Genomic DNA, 18,946 nt, shown 5'->3' on the forward strand with positions numbered 1-18,946 from the left:
AGGGAGGACATTATTTTTAGAAATCAGGAAGGAGAAGAGGAGATGATCTAGTTATCTAACAGGATATAAATAAGAGATTTTGGGGAGATAAACGATGAGCCAACCTAACCAGAAGGGAATAATGTTCCCACGTTAGACCAATAGGAATTCTCCCCATTTCCCCCCATTGACATGAAGGAGTGACAAGTAAAATTTACACAGTGCCACATGGGATATCCTGTATACATCACATTTCTTTGACCAGATTTTGTCTTCCTGTTCTCAGTGAGTTTGCTTTACTTACCACACCAAAAGGTTAGGCCAGTCTGGGAGGCTTGAGATGATACACCACACAAAATACCAACTACTCAGAAATATCAGAAGTTGGGTAAGAACTGCTGAGTTGGTGTTTGTGTTGAAAACTGAAGACTAAGAAGTCTTAAATGTGGGAAGGGTGTAGTGCTTCACAGACAAGGAAAATACCAATTTCCAAATACCCATCAGTCCATGTAAACACTTCTGTAACTTAGTGGCCACATAATCATGGTGGTGAGCTCATAGGAAGAAGCATGAGGTTGTGATCTAGAGGAAAAGCTGTAGGAAGTCTGTATACAGAACACATCAGTCAGTAAAACAACTCTAAAAACTCTGCATGCATGAATCTCCAGACACTAACAGAATTTCTAGGGGACACTTGTAGAGGAGCCTTGCAACCATAATGCTGAATTAATTTGCTTCAAAACCTTATGTCCTTTACACTAAGAGTACTGTCTGCTCTAAACATAGCAACCCTAAGGCTGAACCCACTCACAGATGGGCAAATCAGGAGCACTGCCAGCAAGAGCCACAGAATTTCCTTAATGAAGAAGGAGTGAGTGACAGATTCCGTCCTGGATACATCCTGTGAGTAGAGCATGTGACCCATATTTGAGTCTTATTCTGTAACGGTAAAAGGCTTTTTGAAATCCATTTAAGTCTATTAGTGCTCCCAGAAAATTGTGCACTCACTCATTTTCTCAAAATAAATATCCTGGACTTAATGGAGCATAGTGTCCTTTTACTACCAGTACCCAAGAACTCCAATTATGCATTATTAAGCTATTAAATGGAACTGAATGAAAAGAACTGGCACTTACTGGCAAGATCACTCTTCTAAAATGCCCTGTAATAAGCTATGGAAAAATTAGCAAGCAGTTATAAAACTACCATCTCCTACCAGCTGCTATCATTTGGCTTTATCTAACAGTTAGAACATATTATTTATGAGCACATCTTATGCATGCACACATATACACAGAGGGACACACATACAGAGCTCTACCTGTACTGTCATACAATGAGCCAGCTGGGGATTTCAACCAGCCAGCTCACACTCCTGATCATGTTTTAGGCTTTCTCTTATGAAGACAACATGTCCTCTGGAGGACAATGAAATTCACACTAAAATCAGATTGCATGTAAGGTTCTACAGACTTCAGCATATAAAGCAAAAACCTTCCTGAGCCCCCAGAGAGCTGACAGTGCTGACAGTGTATTTTGGTAACAAATGAATCAACGCTGGAGCTTGTATCTGTTGCATGTAGGGAGTATGAAAAGGGGGAAAATCAGACATGATAAAATTTTTACACTCTCGTAAGGTAATACAATCCATAACCTCAGGAATTCCAAGTAAAAAAGCTGATGACAGCACAAAAGGCTTCAGGGAGGTGCAAACGTCACGAAAGATCTCTAATGCCACATCTGCTGGAAAAAAATCAGAAAATAACAAAGTTATTGCTGATTGCAGAGCTAGCCTACTCAGCCCCTTCTTTGTACCTCTTAGAGTGTGTGATTGTTTCATGCTAATGGGCATGTTGGTAGCACAGAAGACCATTACAGAGTGCTGCCCACATCGACAGTCCATCGTTGTGATCTTTGCTTCACACCAGACCTACGGTAAAGCAGTGCCTTCATTGTGTTGCCTGTTCAATGTTCAAGTCCATTATCGTATATTTTATTTCCTTTTATTACTCTTTCTATTTTTGTTTTTCAACATTGATCTTATGGGTGACAAGCACTCCCGAGTTATGACTGAGTTGCTTCCTCTCTTAATGCATGCATCAAAAGTACATTTGGATCTGCTTGCTCCAAACAGCCATGGTACAAACTGAAAAGAGCAAATAAAAATCTTTATTAATTATGCAGAGCTGATGGTGGAGCTGAGCCAGTGCTACTATCCCTCTCTATATTTAGCAGCGCAATGTAGTCCATCTCCATGGAGTTTTATCGTCAAGAAGCCTAAGAAGAAAATAGTCTCCCAAAAGGTTATAATAAAATACAATCTATCCCTCACCACATAAAGTTGTAACCCACAATAGCCGTGCTGATTACACCAACAACAGTTACAGATTTATGACAGCAAATACAGCTTTTTTTCCACTCAGTGTTGCACTCAGCACCCATTTAATGCAGTGTTGATATGGATTATTGCTGCCCAAGGCACCGAGGCATAATCTGTTCACCTGTCTGACTCAAGAAGAAGCACTGAAGCCTTTCAGATGCCATCAGACAAGAAATTGGCTACAGCTACAGTTTAAAAAACATCACACAAAGGATTTGATGCCCAAATCCGTGTTTACATTCTTTAAATATTAATAGTCTGATCACACGTTTGCTGAGCATTTGTGATCTCTGCCACTATTGAAATCACAGCATCACAGAATTGCAGGGGTTGGAAGGGACCTCTGGAGATGATAAAGTCCAGGTTCTCTGCAATAGGTGGGGAAACGAAACCACCTTCATCCACATTTCTTCACATACATGAACATGTCAGCACGTTTGGTCTAGGAAAATGAATGAGGCTTTAGGGATTTTTTTTCTGGCATAGGGTAAGGATGATGGCTGATACAGGGAGCATCATGTAAAATAACCTCATCTTGTTCCAGCAGCCTCTGATCCTTCTTTCCTAAAACAAAATCAATGAAATACATTTGATCTGTTTTTAAGCTGAAGCTCCTGATAATCACAACCAAATATCACATAATCGAGGAACCCAAGCTCCTGGGAGAGGTGCTCTTGGCAGAAAAGCGGGACCCTGATGGGGGCACCTTTTGTCCCCCGCTAGGGCCCGGTCCGGTGCCCGCGGCGGGGCGACGCAAGATGGCGCAGCGGGAGCGCCTCGGTGCGGCCGGCCGGTGCCGGAGCCCAGCCCCGCTCCTCCAGCCGCTGGGCAGGGCTGTGCGTATAGATGCCTGTGTATACGGAATGTACACTGCTGCGATTGAAACGCGGGGAGAAAAGGGTTGTTCAGAAGACAGGACAGATGACAGGCAGAGGAGTAGCGGCGGGCAGATTAGGAATTAAAGAAAACAAACGAATCAAGGCAGCCCTGGGATCAGTTTCGTGCTGCTGAGTCACCGCCCGGCAGCCCAGGTACTTGGGGTGACTCTGCTCATTTTCAGCTGCGTTTTCCACAGCCGTAAGGGAGGTGGGGTCTCCCCTCTCTGCGTGCTCTTATGGAAGATGGTGAAACACTAATGCAAAATTATGATTAAAGCCCGATGCATAGCAAAGGGCAGAGATGAGCTGATATTCCAGGAAAAGGAGCAGTAAGTAAGAGAAGAAAGACTGTAAAGACATATGAACAGCTCAGGCTGTTCTGTAGGTAATAGGTAACAGTGACAGTACCCTGAGGGTGAAGTATGAGAAAACAACTACAATGAGGTTTTTCAGAGCAGTATATCTTTTCTTAGAACATGATGCAACAAAATACAGTAGAAAACCCTCAGAAGACAAGTTGTCTGTATGTGTGTTATTATTAATGCAGTAGGAAAAATTGAAAGTGTCTTTGGCTCTAAAGATCTGTATACATCACCGATCTGCTAATAATAATGGCAAGAAAAGCAAACTGCTGAATAGTGCAAGGAATAATGGATGAACAAAAACCCTAGGTATAAATCTGCTAGTAGGGCAAAGTATGAAGCTATAGTAGCAACCTGCTAAAATTAAACTAGCTTATCTGAACATTAAATGTACCTCCAGTGCACCTTGATTCACTGAGGATGTGTTTGGGATGCAGTTGACAAGTAGTATTTATTAGTGGGTGAATAGGCTGAATATGAATACAGAGAGAAATAAATGATTGACTGCACTGTGCATATCGTCATAGGGACACAGTGACACTGTACACATTCTTCATGTGCAGGTTGCTCAAGTTACCAAATGCTTCCTATTAGGAGGCTGCACCACCTCCACTGCAGTCTCAGCAATTCCGTGCCTGTTGAAGGGAGCAGCTGCTAGAGCTGTGCCAGACATTTGGTGCCTGCTGCACTGTGCCACTCTGTGAGTACCTTCATTTAGAGTACAAAATCAGACAATCACAGGAGAGTTGAGGAAGGGCTCTCTGGGTCCATCTGGTCCAACTCCTGCTTCAGCAAGGCGACACAGAGCAGGGTGCCCCGGCCCATGTCTGTACAGGCAGGGACCATTAGGACCTGGAGACCAGAGTTCATTTGGCCAGACCCATATAAATATTGTATTTTAGAAAATGGGGGCATGGATGAGAAAGCAAGATAACCCAAGAGAAAGTCCTAAAGCTGAATGCTCAATTCTATGGCAATAATTGAGATCTTATCTCGAATAAATGTAAATAGTCAAAGCCTGCAGTAGGTGTATAGAGGCTCTGTGATGTACCTTATTTCTTGTATTTCTTCTGCTAAAGATGAATTTCAGAGACAGGAAAGCAAACATAACCAGTTGCTATTGAGGTTAGCTATGTTCTGAGTACCATACTAGGTGCCTGTTTGCAGAGGTAGTCAGGGTAGAACCTGTTTCTTTTTTGTGCAAACACACCCTGGGGCTGGCTGAATACAGGTTGGTTTCTGTAGTAAATAATCCCAACCTGAGGTTTGCTTCTGTGTAGAGTGATTGAACTATATGCAGGGGGAGTTGGAACTGAATGATCTCCTGAGGTCCCTTCCAACCCCTGTGATTCTGTGTTGATGCTAAGCTGTGTGAATACCATCAACTTCCACAGCACTGTGCCCTCTCTCTTTATCTCATACAGAGCGAGGCAAGGAATTTCAGGCAAGGTTTGCCATCTCCAGACTAGAAAGCAGGAGCTTGTAGACAAGTTGTCTGGCCAGGACGCCAGATCTCAGGAGACCTGGAGAACACAACAAGAACTTCAGATGGGGCTGAATAGATTGGAAACTCATCTCTGCAAGTTCAGAAGGGCGTGTGTGTGCCTCAGGTGATATTCTGAGGAACAAGGAAATCTGATGGGGAAAACATCGTGACTTAGTTTATAATAGTTACCTTTTAATTAGCAGCACTCTGCCTCTTCACCTTGTCTGAGGTGTATTGGTTTCAAGACCTTTGTAGGAGTCATTTCTGAGACTGGAAGGATTATATAGTGCCTGCCTGACAGTTTACATAGGTGGATTTCAACAGGATAGAAGGTGGTAAATTGTTGTGGGTGCCTACAGTGTTGTAAGCAGATGTAAATGTCAGCCCACCAATACTTCAGAGCCATTAAATGCCAAAGCTTATTGATTAGTATGCACTTTCTCCTGCTAATGGCACCGATTTGTGAACAGCTAAGATAGCACTCTGGCATTCATTATCCTTCCACTGACTTGAAAGGGACTCTGCTAATTTTGCCCTTGACTTCTCCAAAAATCCTTTGTAGTGTTGTCAGTAGTCTGTAGATGTGAGTTGCATATGCCGTGGCTGGAAGAAAGATCGACTCTAGTGCCAACCGCAGCACTGAGAACGCAAACAGCAGCTGTGTGTAAGATGCTGCTCATATTTGTGTGTAGTTAGAGAGCTTGGTCAATAAAGAGAAGAAAGAATGAAGAATAAAGGCTGACAAAGCCTCTTTCTTCCCCATCCACGCCCAAACCCACACAAACACCCGACATTTTACACTCTGTTGTGTCTTGAAAGAAGTCCTTGAGCTATCAGCCAGCATCTTACTCTGCAAACTCCTCAGAGAAGACGGACTTTGTGTTTCCCTTCCCAAAGAAAGGGCACCATTGATCCCTTATCACTAATGAGAGTAGCAGAGAGAAGTCATTGGATATCCCCCAGCGCCAAAACCTGTGGGCTTAGATCAGAAAAACAGTCTTCCTGTGAAGCAATAGGCTATGTCCCGAAGTCAGCTGCATCTCTTCTGCCTGGCAGAGAACGGGCTCTCAGAAATGTGTACAGAGAGCAGAAAGGATCAGGGGTGGGGGTTATTTGAGCAATCAGGCACGGGAGCAGGATTTGGTGGTCAGGGGGTCTGGGGGTTGGAGATACAGAGCTTCTCCTCCTGGCTGCCCTAGTGGGGCTCTCTCAGGATGAACGATAGAAGAACAATATTTATTTGTACCAAACCCTGGTCCCTCGTGCTAAGCTGTGAATCTGTGTAAGCCTGAAGGCTTGGCATCTGGAAAGAGGAAGATCTGTGGTAGGAAGGGAGGAGGCATAAAGAATGCATGTTAAAAACCACTAGCAATAGCAACTGCAAGGTGCTAGACAGTGTGAGAAGCTGGTATAACAGCTAAATACGTGGAAAGAGGGTAATATGTCCTCTTCTGGCACTTCTAAAAATCGTAGCTATTACTTAATTTTACGTCATCAACAAGGTGAAAGGAACTGCATTTTGTCACTTAGAGCCACTTCAAACAGCCGATGTTTTCAGAGGAAAGCTTAAGAACTTCACAGAATTTCAAGTAAATCCAGGAGAATGGAAAAATATTTGTTCTCACTTGTCATCACTCAAGACTTGCAAAAGCCTGAACATCTCCTGACTTCCTCACTCTCACAAACATACAAACAAAAAGCTTTTTGTGTTGAGAGCAAATGGACTTTCTGGAAAGAAAAGATTATCTTTGTTATTAACATGGTCACTCATTTTCAAAAAAGCTTTCCCCCTACCCCTTTATAATATTTGGGAACGCTAAGGTGTAGATAGAGGTCAGAGGCAGCTGAACAGCAGAAGGGTGTGACAAAGATGCAGACAACCCCCTTTGTCACCACCTGAAGTTTCACAGGTAGATCCCCTCTGCATCTAATGGCTCTCAGCTAGAGAGCAAAGCATAGCTTTTTATTTTTGGGAATTCAATAACTTTGCCATAAACACTATTGAATAAAAACAGGAAGAAAAAGAGGAGGAATAACAGGGTACTCACGTGAGCAGAAGTTATCCTTACAGCTGCATAAGAGCTTAGCAACTCACTGCTGATACCAAGATATAAAGTTGCTGAGCTTCCCCACGTGCTTGGAGGTCAGCTGCATCAGCCGCAGCGTATGTGGGAAGGATCTCATGCAGTTTTCGAATGCACAAGGACATACCCTTGGGGAAACAATAGCCCAAATGACGAAACTTTAAGAGAGTGAAAAGAATTCATTAGTCATAAAGAAGTCCTGATGAGCCACCCAGCCACTAGGGAATTTAAGGTCATTCTTGTCAGTAAGAATGCATGTGAATTTCAAAAACATGTGAAAAGAACCGAATTTCTCAAGAAGTGGATGTGAAGAAGGGGGTAAACAAAGGGGGCTAAGCTTTGTATTTTTAAAACACATTAAGTCCTCTGCTGAACTAGAGGTCTGACACCTGAGAAGTAAAACAAATCCGCGCGTTTGCCTTTCAAAGGTAGTTCTCCACGTTCTTTTGGTTGGTTCCAAAGGAAGATGCACACCAGTGTGTTCAAACTGCTTTCCTAACTAGAGTGAAATCTGACCATGGGACTCCATTGACACACTGGGGACTACAGCATAATACAGCTCACAAATCACGATTCACAGCCTGCTCCCCTATACAAATGTTGATTAGCTCTTGATTCATCACTTTCTTTGGTCAGCATAAATAGTTTGACATCTGTGTTTGGGACTTTTGGAACAGCCAGATTCCTTGCTGGAAGATAAATAATGAATGCAGAATTTGAAGACATTTGTTCGTAGTTCCCTGAAATAAGAGCACCTCACAGAAAAAAAATGTTATTTTTTGATGTTTGGTTTTTGTTCCAAACTTTTTGAACAGAGGGAATGGATTGGTTCCGCCTTCAGAACTGAACTCAGATTTGCATCCCTTAGCAGTTCCCTACAGCAGTGGCTTTAAATGTGCTTCCTCATCCCTGCTGATTCCATCTGCTCTGCATAAAGTTCTCCGGGCCTGAAGTGCATCTCCTCTCCATACAGGCCCCTGGCTCCTCACCTGCTCTCACACACCTCTCAAGGCAAATGAGTCTGGGTGGTTGGTTTTATTCTTTTTTTTTTTTTTTTTTTGTAATGACTCAAATCAAATTCAGGAGTTACCCTGTTGGAATCACTCATTGCTTCACCACTGACTTGCTGGGACAGGTAGATTAATGTAGTGTGCTTTTAAAAATGCTGCCACTGGTCTTTCTGGGGTTTCCATTTCTGGAAGCATAAGAAATACACAGTGGTATCTCAGTATATTTTGCCAAATGCTAGTGTATTAATTTGGGAATGGACATACTGAAGTGATTTTTAACCCAGTTTGGTAAGAAAATGAAATTCAGGAGGTCAGAATTATGTATGTGTTGTAATGTTTTCATCTGCTACGCAGTTTGAATCTGTTCTATAGTTTCAGTCAGATCTTACAGAAGGCAGCCTGAAGTTCTTTGTTCTATCAGTGTCTGTTGTCAAGAACACATTAGTGTGAAGTCAGACCTCATTTTGGAGAGAGAGGACAGGAAGAGGAGTGAGAGAGAAAGTGATCAGTATCTTGATTTGCACAGGGCAACAGCTGGCAGTCTCTCTCTATTAGCCATTAATGAATCCAAGCCTTGGTTGTGCTTACATCACTTTAGATTTCCAAGACAGACATGAGGGAAAAATTACAAATGTTATAAACAGTATGTTAAGCAGTGAGAAAGGTGAGGTGTCTGAGATGAGACTCTGGGCATAGTATTTAAAAATACTATGATACACAGTACGTCAATCCTCTAAAGCCATATTCAGTACTTTTATAACATATAAGCACTGGTTTTCTACATTTATGGAAAATTGTATGAGGGGAATCAAATCTGGAAAGTTGTCCACTAACATAGTGAGTGTTGTTGTGTTGTGTGTCGTTCATCCACAATGCACAATAAACAGAGAAGACTGCACAGCGACTGTTACTCTGGCCATTAGGCGTTTGAGTAATGAGATTTCAAAAGCTTTTTGCAGGCTTGGTGTTACCCTGGAAGATCTCCTATCCACTATTTGTCTGCTGGACAAAGCACATTTCTTTTAATTTACAAAGTGATTTAATGCACTGGGGGCTTTGAAAGAGACGAACTAAATATCAGCAATGACAGAGAGAGCTGCAAATTGCAGATAGCAAGAATCATTGAAAGCGCTGCAGTTACACAAGTTCCAAGGCATTTATTTCTTTTTAGTCAAATACACCATGACAAGCAGTTTTGCAAATTTGCAATTTTAAGCAGCTACATGTAGAAAAGCACTCAGAGTTTTCACACAAAATGGATGAGAATGTGTTGCTATGTTTTTATTTGCCAGTGGTGTAAGAGCCAGATAAAGAGGGTGACATTTTACTTCTACATCCATTTCCATTCCCAGAACACGTGTAACACGTGTAACCCCTCAGCTTTAACAGACAATCTCTGGTACTCTTGCCTGGAAGTTATTGCCTCCCTTTGCTCTGCCCCATCTGGAGTACTGCATCCAGACCTGGGGCCCCCAGCGCAGCAAGGATGCAGAACTGTTGGAGTGGGTCCAGAGGAGGGCTGCAAAGATGGTCAGAGGGCTGGAGCACCTCTCCTATGAAGAAAGGTAGAGGGAGCTGAGCTTGTTAGCTTGGGAGAAGTTTCCAAGGAGATCACATTGAGGCCTTCCAGTGCTTGAAGGAGCTTGTAAGCACAAGGGAGAGCAACTTTTTACATAGTCTAGTAGTGATAGGGCAAGAGGGAATGGCTTTAAATGAGAAGAAGAGAAATGTAGATTAGATTGTTAGAATTAAGTTCTTTATTCAGAGGGTGGGGAGGTGCTGGCACAGCTGCCCAGAGAAGCTGCGGTGCCCCATCCCTGGAGGCACTCAAGGCCAGGTTGGATGGGGCCCTGGACAACTGAGCTGCTGGGGGGCAGCCCTGCTTAAGGCATGAGGTGGGACTGGGTGGGCTTTGAGGTCCCTTCCAACCAAAGCCATTCCAGGATTCTGTGTGCCTTTGTGCAGCATCTTAAGGGCCCACAGTCCTGCTTCTACCTCTCCAGGTGTGGGGGTAGCTAGTGTAAGACTTCAGGGTACAAGAGGGCCATAGCTTCATGCTAGGTGACATCTTGGTCACCATTTCTCTCAGGGTGATCATTCTGATGTCTCCTCGTTTCCGCCACTTCCATCAGAGTTTCTAACAGAACTACTCAGTCTCGCTGGTTTTCTGATGAATTCTGGGGTACCTCAGGATGAGTAGCCAAAGAAATAAGTGAATAAATGCATTAAACTTTTAGTTTAAAAAGAAGATAAAGGGATTTTAGCAAGCTTTTGAGGTATTAAGTTCTGCAGACAAAGCTAACACAGGGCATGTGACTAATACATATTTGCAGGTGGGAAGCTTAGAATAGGCTGAAACTGGAGCTGTCCTTAAAAACTGAGCTGGAATTATTCAATAAAACTCTTGGGTCTGACCATCTTGGTCCTGGCTATGGACCATTAATCACAATGGGATTTAAGAATGCACATCACTATTTCACTGTTATTTACGAAACATTAGAGCCAGGCTTTTGAAACAATGGGTTAAATTAGTCCTTGTGTATTATTCAGCTGAGCTGCTTCAGACATTTAGTCAATTGCAGTAACACACTGGAAAATGATCCCTCCATCATTCTCCATTTATTCACACCAAAATCTCAGACTTCTGACAAAATACAAGTATGTTAATAGTCGCTCCAATGTGGGTGTACATCTTCAGACAATTAGATGGAGAACAGTGATGTTCAGAGTGAAGTTGAAGGAAGATAACAACTTTTAGTCTTAAGCTTAAAAGGATAGAGAGATCTAACTAAAGTCTCTTTATTACCAGATTTCTGAGTCAGTCTTTCTGAAACACAGGTATATGTCTATAGAGTTTAGCATGCAAGACCTGTCCTTCTGAATGGTCCCCTACAGTTTCACGGAGTCATAGAACCATAGATAGTTTGTTCAATTAGAACAGTAACTATCTAGAAAAGAAGGATACAATATCTGCTTAAGAATAGGGAAAAAAAGAAGAATCATACGAAAATGTAGTGTGAGCACTGCAGTATGAATTTAGCTTTCATAATGGACCACTGGGAAATTTTTTCTCTTTCTCTTTGTGGGAGGTCACAGTGTCCAGCCTGGTGCAGGTGCCCCTGTTGTAGTGTTGTGAGCTGAGCTGGACATGTGGAGCTGGTTGGTTTTGCTTCCTGCATGTTTGTGCATGAATGAGCTGGATGAATTTCTTCGTCTCACATTATTATGGAAGATAGTTGGGAGACTTAAAATATAGAAGTGATTTCTCTGGAGTTGTATGCACGCGGCTGGCTAGGACACAGGGATAGGATTTATTAGTATGCAGTGTGCAATAAGTAGCAATCAATACTTCAGTCTTGGCACGGTTTAACTCTGCAGAACAGTGTGAAGATGCAGTTTATGCCAAATAGCAGCATATGATTTAGTGCAGCACAGATGTATTTGGAATATTTTAATAAAAAGAGGGGTTATGGAAAACATTTGGCAGTCTTGAGCATGTAGCAAATATTCCATTATGTACTGTCTATAGCAGTATAGCTGAGTATGTACATATAATGTAATAAAAAGAAGTTGCATTCTCGTCTTGTAGGAATTTTTACCTTCCATAAAAATATGCTGATTCTTCAGATTTCTAGTAGGGCCAGACTTGTCCTGAGGCACGTTTATGCTAAGCTCCACTTTATTTACAGTTCTTGAGATAAGACATAACAGTTCCTAAGCTTTTGTCTGCCACAAGTTCTGCAGTCTCCAGTTAAAGACTCTCTTTCTAGGACAACAGGAGGCTGAATGCTGGACTCTGAAGCCCAAATGTTTCTGTTCTCATCTGTGGCAGAAGAAAAAGAATTTCTATTCCAATTAATCTGGCTTTGGATTAGGCGACGTGTCAAAGACTGCCACTATTGTGATGATATTGCCTCCTCATTTTATCCATTAAGCTAATGCAATACAGAAAGCATGCATGTTACAACTAAAACTTAGTTTATCCTTTAGTGTAGCACTTAGAAGGAGCTTACAGAGTAACTGTATTCTGCTCTGCCTTGCGTTGAGCTCTCTGGGTCCCTCAGCAGTATGGATGCTTGTGAGGAGACACACATCTGAGAGAAATCCCCGAGCCAGTAGGGATGGAAGAAGAATGCCTCCATTCAACTTGAAATACAGTTCATTTCCTCACTCTGTTCAGGGGTGTGAGCAATAGTAGAGTAAATAACCTTTTACAGTCCCAAATAAATGTGCAAATAGAAACCTTAGTAGAGGAGATATCATACTTAACAAGATCTGTATCATACTTAACAAGATCTGTTATACCTACTTGTACATTGAGTAAGCTACTCCTTTCTGCACCAGCCCATTTTTTCTTTTCATCTACTGTCCTTTGCAGTGTCCACTGTCAAACCTTTTCCAATGTCCAACCAGTGTTGCATTGCTAGCACATGAAGACTGCCAAGAATAAAAAAAATATGTTTGAATGATACTATATGTTTAAAAGTTTAACTTTTATTTGTTTACTGATTTATTTTTTCTGGCTTATCAGTGGCATACATAGTCTGCAACCACTTTGCCAGACTAGAATCTCATTCAATTTTGAGAAAAGTGGATGTTTTTCCTTCTGCCACAAAAAAAAGAAATCTGTATGGTACTGGCATTCCAACTTCAGTGCTTGTAACCTAGTTTTGTATTTGAAGAATAAGAACCAAACTGTGCCTCTTATTTACAGAAGGTTATGTTGCATGACGGATTGTGTTCTGATTTATGTCACGGTTTTATAGCTGCATAAAAGCCAATGAAAGGCTAAATATTGGAAATCCATTCTCTATAACAAATCACTCATTAAAGAGAAAGTCTGAATTATTTAACATGTATTAAGACAGCGGTATTATTGAAAGACTTCTTTATAGAAATGTAAAAACTGCTGATCTTTGACCAGCTGTCAGTTTTTTTATATGTTAAATTTCAGTGTTAAAAGTTGGCTTTGCTTTTAGGATTGTTTTGTCTCAAAATATTTTCTCTTAAAAATGCTGTGATAAATACAATAGGGATTTTTGTGTGTGTGTGTTTTTTAAACTTTTGGAGTTTAGATGACATATTACTAATAGCAATATACTTGAAACACATCTTCTTGGTAGTAATGTCTTATCTAATGGTGATAGAACCTTTTGGTGCTCTTACTGGATGAAATCAAGGAACAACAACATTGTCTGGGCACATTCCACTTGCCCATGTTATCTTATAGTAAGCCATTTCTGCAGCCTCTTTTAAAACAAAATGTGATGACATAACATCTAAAAACCCCTCTGAGGCTTCAGTAATATTGAGACAGATGATGTTTCTGATTATAAAAGAAAGAAGCATTACAATATGTCAAAATGGAATGCAATGAGTAATGTGTGAAAAGGGAAGTAAGATACAGGAATAATAATTTTGGTTTGTAGATACACTTATATGCATCAAGTACACACATGCACATTTCTAACCTGTGTGTTTGAGCACATACCAGCAAGAATTCAACAGTACTCTCTCATTTTCATATCAAAAATCTACCAAATATCAAGAGTCCCTGTTAGTCCTTCCACTTCTATTAATTACTTAAGGGCTTTCCTGGTGGAAGAGCAGGAGCTGTGTCTGAACAGAAGTTGTGGAAGAACATATCCAGATGTGAGTGGGCAAAGCATGCTTCTTTTTCCCATTAGTAACCAATGATCAGACTGGTATAAGTGCAAAGGTGTAGGAAGCCAGTAGGTTGATCCAGCACCTTGAAAGATATGACTTTCAAGAAGGACAGAATGGGAGCAAGTAGGAATTAAGAGAAAAAGGGACTTAAGTTTGGTATTGTAGCACAAGAGGTGCTGAAATGTCAGAACCCACAGATGCAGCATCTAAAGCTGGTATTAACTGAAGGAAGAGGGTGAAATATTGAAGTGGTGAGAAGAAACTGTTCAGCAGGACTCTCCTATCTGTGCAAACATGGAAGGAAAGATGAAGGAAGAAGGTAATTATGGAAAAAGAAGATTGCTCAGTGAACTTGCTGTGTCGTAATAGAGCTGAACTGAAATTAAAGAATGCCAGTTGGTAGTTCTGGTGGACTGGAGCAACAGGAATATCACACAGGGGAAAAGAGGATATGAAGTGACTGCTGCAAAATCTGCTCTAGGCTTTGAAAAAGGCCTGTATTGGAAGCTATGTTCCTTCAAGCTTTAAAAAGGCCTTGAGAGAAATGCTAAATGCTTCAAGTAGCATATATGATAATGAGGTTGGGAATGTCAGTTTACGTACTGACTGTGAAGTAGGCTTTTATGATCCTGTTGTATCAATGCTTTTGTTCATTATTCCCCTGCAGTATTTTGCTGAAATGTCACCATAAACACAAGCATGACAACTCTGTTGGCTGTAGGAGGCTGTTTGGGATGCTTGACTCGCGAGCATCTGCAATTACTTAGAGTAGGCTACTTAATAGTCAAATTTCTCTGAGAACAGAAAATTGCATGAAAATTGTATTGATGGTACAAGAACATGAAGATGGTATATCTGTGTAACAGGAGCTGAATTGAAATGGCTTCCTTGCTCTGCACATCTCTTCAGAAAGATGCTGTTGCTGAACTGAGCTCACTAGGAAATTAGACTGGTAGATTAAACAGTGCTAGAGAAAACTCCTTGGCAGATTTTTTTTTATGGAGTTACACATTTAAAGTAGTCCCTGTCATCACTGTGATCCAGGTCAACTAGCATCTCCTTTCCAAATTTTCAGGCACATTTAGCAGGAACGTTCCCAACAGGATTATCCTGTTTTGAAGGCTCTCACAGTTAAATAATGGGGGTACATGCATTCCAGTTAGATTGCTAGAGGATGGTCCTGAGGACATTTCATGATTTTTTTGTTGATGTAATCTGACTGGAATAGTCTAATAAGTTCCATTTGTTTTGTTTTTACATAAACATGTGCTGACACTCCTTTAAAATTAAGGGCAGCTTAAATGTATGGATGACTATATCAGTGATAATTCTAGGCTGTTTTTTTCATATGAGCAGGTGTCTGACTCATTAAGCCCTTGGTGCATGTATTCATTATAATGCACACAGATGGACGTGGTAGGTACCCAGCAATTAGGGTAATGCATAATTAAATGAAGCTGTGCTTAACTGTTGAGAGTATTCAGAGATAAAAGATAGTCAAAAGCAAGTCTTTAGTGTCCTATTTTTAAATTTTTATTTCCATAAAGTACATCAAAGTATTTTATTTAGGAGACCTGGTACCTTTTCTTAGGAAAACCAAGCATCTAACACTTTAATAATAAAGTTGAGCATAATGCATATCTTAAAAATGCTGTGCTTGTGTTAACCTGTTTAGCACTACAGGTGCTGTGATAAAGGGCAGTATTTCTAGATGGAGGTATCAAAGCTGAGAAAATCCAAAAGTCTTATAGGATTTAGAGCAGGAATAGTGAAGTTAAAGCTGTGATGCTGAGACCACTAGAAAAGTAACCTTATTTAGTTTGCCAATCCCAATTCAGAACTTCTTCCCCAGCTTTGCAGGCTGGAGGATGACAATATCTGCTCAGAGTTCCAATGAATGTGGCTCAAGGTGGTATGAGTGCAGCAGCAGGCATCTCTTTCCAGTCACAGCTTCAATGCTGAATTTTTCTTTTCTTTTTTATTTTTTTTAAATTTTTTGGTTTTTTTTGTTTGTTTGTTTTGCATGATTCATTTTTAGAACCTGGTACATACAATAGTAGATTTTCCAGTATCTATGACTGGAGATGCAGCAAAAGCTGAAGATTTATATTATTAAGACTGTACTTTGAATTGAGAGCTGAGGAATAATGTGTATTCGTGTAAATCTTAGTCAAATAAACCTTCTGACAAGGTTAAACAAAACCTGATTTTTGTACTGGAAATAGATCATCTTCAAGAATTTTCACAGGTTCTTGTCATAGCATAAATTTCAGTCTTTGCGCTTGCCAAAAGACGGGTATCTTGTTTCAGGTTAAATTTGGCTAATATCCTCAAGGACATGCAGTCAGCACTAAGGAGAGTAGATTAACAAAGAGATAGATGGAGAGACATTTTTAAAGCTCCATAATGATTTTTTTTCTGTGGGGTTTTGTATATCAGGTAATCATGACAGCTCTGGAAAGAGCTAGTTCTCTCCAGAGCACATGCACCTTGTGCAATTTCTTCACCCATCACCCTTGAGCTGCTTGCTCCTCCAAAGGCCTTGTGCATTCAGAGGGAGAAGGTGGACTATGGTAATTTTATCTGGGGGTATGTGCTGATTGCTACAAGCAATGCGTGTGCAAATTTCTCCTGCTTAATGAGTCCACTGCCTTTTTCTACTTTGGCAATGAAGAGAAGGTCATCAGTGGTGGGTCTATCCATCAGTGGACAGAGGAGATTGTTTGCAGTAGAAATAACAGAGCTTAAAAAAGGAAGAAGAGGTCAAGGGATTATAAATGTACCCAAGGCTGCCTGGGCCAAACCTGATCCTCAGAAACACCTTGAGACATGTGCTGCAAATGTCTGGCTCTCGTGCTGTCATTCTGGCAGGCTGCAGGAAGCCCCATCAGGCAGATGCTGACCAAAGCCATCTTCTGATGTTCACTCAGGAGTGGCTGTGACCTACTGGGAGGTATTCCATTTTCTGGGCCTGGGGCACCTCATGGACACTAAGGAAGAGGGAAAGATTTGCACTAAGTTGTTCATAGGCAGGTGTCCTTCCTCTCGAAACAGCGTGGCTACAGAGATTGTAGATATATCTTAAAAAAGCAGAACTTTAGTCTCCTTCTTATAATACCAGGCCACATGCAGACACTTATGTACAGCAGCTAAATTTCTCCCATTTCAATTCCATCTGCAAAAAATATGAATTTCATTAAGTAATTTGTAGACATACAATATTCTCAATCCCAAAAACATTAATTTAAGGGCCTTGGTTTGGGTGGGATCTCCAGGCAAACCACATTTGTTTTATTTATAATTAGGAGAGCATGCATTAAGATTTACCATGGCATTGTTGTCCATGGATTGCAACACACATCCTAGAAAGGTCTTAACTAAGAACTTAAGGATGCAGTTTCCTCATTGATGGGGATTTCTCTGAGAGTCTTTTTTTCTCATGAGTGTCCTTTCTTTTCAGAATGTAGGCTGCAGAAGAGGAAGGACCCTTCTGTTTATTAAGCACAGGCCTCCAGTTTAATGTGCAACTGCATCATATAATACCATGACCATAATTTAATCAAACTGTGTCCTAACGTTGCTTCTCATGCAAATAGCATTGAGCACAGTTGGAAGGGACTATAGGAATACAGGATGGATCAGAGTCTCAGCGTTTCCATGATTGTTTAACATAACAAAAGCTAACAGGTCAAGCAAGCTAATGGAGAGCCACATGTTTAGAAGGAGAAGGCAGACAAAGCATAAAGCCTTCTAGAATACAGTGAGATTCTGTGCCATGTGGTGGAATATCTCTGGTTTGATGAGAACAAAGCACCCCTTATTTTTACAGAGGCTAAAACTGGTTTTAAAAGGGAATGAGTACAATAAACACTTGTATTACATCAAGAATGACTCTCATAGGTGTAGGGGAGATCGTTTGAAAGTGTATCTTCAAAGTGAAACTTCACACTCCACTGGGAAATGGAGCAATTTTTTTCTGACAAGCATTACCCTGAAAAGCCTGAAATAAGAGTTTCTGATGCAGATAGATTGCTCTTTGAAGAAATCCCTGAATGTACAGAGCAGTGAGATTGGAATTTGGAAAGCAAGGGGAGAAGGATTTTTCAGTTAGATAATTGTTCGCATCTTATTTATCTCTGAATATTGCATGTTGAGAAATACAAGCCAGTTACCACTGAATGACACTGATAATGTACAGAAAGGAGAGACATTTTGAAAGTACCTTGCCTATTCCTATTAGTAAAAGAAAATATTTGCAGAGCTTGTATTGTAAAATTAGTAAGCTGCTATTGGATGAAAATGGCAGTGAACTTGAGAGGCTTTCTAGTCTACTGGTTTAGCTGTGTATTCGTCTGCCACAGGAATTGTAAATTAGATTCTCCTTGGCAGTGAGTTCTGGCTTTTGCTATGTTGGAATGCCTACCTAGCACAGGCACCTCTGTGAAACACTGCACCATGACCTTTCAAGAAAGGTTGCTGCTTATTAGCCTTATTAGCAAAGCATTTGCTTCTGGCTCTAAGCTAGCTTCCTACACAACAGGTAAGGCATATCTATCTTCTGCTACATAAACATACATTGAGTGAAACTGAACAGAGTTAAAATATTTTAGAAAGCCATTTCATGCTGAGACCTACTTAGACCTATTTAGCAGATAACCCTGTTAGAATCTGTAGAATATTTATGCTGTGCCTGTGCTGAAAGTGCCATATAGAAAAAGTGAGTTATAGACACAGAAGCTTATCAGGAGGCAGGATCTGGATTAACATTATCAATCATCAGCTTGTGTCTTAAGAGTAATTAAAACTGGTAATTTCCAAACTCATAACACCACTGAAATCCCCCGAGCCCTGCTTCCCTATGAATGTCTGAAAAAAATAGTCCGCACTCCAAGAAAAGAATAAAGCCCCTAAACCTCATGTAAATAACAATGAAAATAATGGCAAACAAACTTCACTGGGAAAAAAAAAAATGCCTTGAACTATACCATATGGCAGTAAATCATTGGTCTGGATATAGATAAACCACAGGGCAAGAATAAAATATTCATAGCAATTAGTGGTATAGGCAGAATAGAACCCCCTCTTTGCACTTGCCGTTGT

This window comes from Tympanuchus pallidicinctus, unplaced genomic scaffold, assembly GCF_026119805.1.
Source record: "Tympanuchus pallidicinctus isolate F22 unplaced genomic scaffold, pur_lepc_1.0 scaffold5, whole genome shotgun sequence".
Taxonomy (NCBI): domain Eukaryota; kingdom Metazoa; phylum Chordata; class Aves; order Galliformes; family Phasianidae; genus Tympanuchus; species Tympanuchus pallidicinctus.